Raw genomic sequence first — 262 nt, forward strand, 5'->3', positions numbered from 1 at the left:
CCTTTGGGGGTGTTTGTTGGCTTTTGTGATCTTTCTTTATTTTCCCTATATTTTCTGTTTATCCTTGTATGTTATGGTCCTGGCTTTTTGGGTTGATGATATAAATAATTTCCTGACTTGCACTACAAGAAAACTGGGCGACTTTACCGCTAATGATCATGAGTCATTAGCGGCGACAACCAAGTCGCCGCTAATTGTGGACGCTAAATACCAAAAAAAAATTGGTATTTAGCAGCGGTCCCACTAGTGGCGACAATAGTCA

Source organism: Corylus avellana, chromosome ca10 (assembly GCF_901000735.1).
Source record: "Corylus avellana chromosome ca10, CavTom2PMs-1.0".
Lineage (NCBI taxonomy): Eukaryota > Viridiplantae > Streptophyta > Magnoliopsida > Fagales > Betulaceae > Corylus > Corylus avellana.